Genomic DNA, 1,578 nt, shown 5'->3' with positions numbered 1-1,578 from the left:
AACTGATAATGGACTTTGGCAAAGTCTCAGCACATAAAATAAATGTGCAAAAGACAGTCGTATTCCTGTACACCAACAATAAACAGACAGAAACCAAAATAAAAAGCACAATCTAATTTACAATAGTATCAAAAGAAAAAAAAAGGAAAAAAAAAGAAATACCTTGACATCTTCCTAACTAGAGAAGTCAAAGACCTTTACAATGAAACAAAACACTGCTCAGAGAAGTCAAAGAAGACACAAATGGAAAAATATTCTATACTCATGGATTGGAAGAATTAACATTATTAAGATATCCATACTACCAAAGGCAATCTACAGATTCAACACAATACCCATTAAATTACCAACATCATTCTTCTCAGACCTGGAAACAACAATACAGAAATTCACATGAAAACATAAAAGACCATGAATAGCCAAGACAATCCTTAGCAAAAGAAACAAAGAGGGAGGTATCAGCTTGGTATTGGTACAAGAACAGGCATATAGACCGATGGAACAGCATAGAGATTCTGAAAGCAAAATCTCAATTTCTCAAATAACTCATCTTTGACAAAGCCTCCCCCAACAACCAATGGGGAGAGGAGAACCTATTAAGTAAATGGTGCCGGGAAAACTGACTGACCACATGTTGGAGACTGAAACAGAATCCCTACAATCCCCAAAAAAAAAAAAAAAAAAATCAACTTTAAATGAATCAAAAGGCTAAATGCAAAACTCAAATGAAAGAATCCTAGAAGAAAACATAGGAAATGTCCTTACTGAAATTGGAATAGGCAACCAATTCCTGATCAACTCTATAAAAGATAAAAGATAAGATAGACAAATGGGACCTCATCAAGCTGAAAAACTTCTGCAAAGCAAAAGAAACTATCAAGAGAGTGGGGAGACAGTCCACAGAATGGGAAAAAATATTTGCCAACTGTAAATTTGACAAAAGCCTAACATCCAGGATCTATAAGGAACTCAAATGTGCTGAAAGGAAAAAAATAAACAACACTATTTTTAAAAAATGGGCAAAAGATATGAATAGACACTTGTCAGAAGAAGACATACGAGCAGCCAACAGATACATGGAAAAATGCTCAGCCTCACTAATCATCAAAGAAATGCAAAGTAAAACTACAGTGAGATACTGTCTAACTCCACAGTCAGGATGGCCATTGTCAATAACTCAACAAACAACAGGTGCTAGAGAGGATGTGGGGAGAAGCGAACATTTCTACACTGTTGGTGGGAGTGTAAACTAGTACAATCTCTGTGGAAAACAGTGTGGTGATTCCTCAATGATCTAAAAATCGACCTTCCATACACCCCAGCAATCCCTCTTCTGGGAATATACTCGGAGGAACTCAAATCACTCTACAAAAAAGATACCTGCACATGGAGGTATTGCAGCATTATTCACTATAGCAAAAACATAGAACCAACTGTGCTGCCCATCAAAAGTGGACTGGATAAAGAAAATGTGGTACATTTACACAATGGAATTTGTGTGTGTGTGTGTGCTGGAGTCTCACTCTGTCGCCCAGACTGGAGTGCAGTGGCCGCTCCCAGCCACCGCAGCCTCAACCT

Source organism: Carlito syrichta, unplaced genomic scaffold, assembly GCF_000164805.1.
Source record: "Carlito syrichta isolate Samal-C Ts95f unplaced genomic scaffold, Tarsius_syrichta-2.0.1 Scaffold302066, whole genome shotgun sequence".
In the NCBI taxonomy this organism is placed as follows: Eukaryota; Metazoa; Chordata; class Mammalia; order Primates; family Tarsiidae; genus Carlito; species Carlito syrichta.
This window is presented reverse-complemented; position numbering follows the sequence as displayed.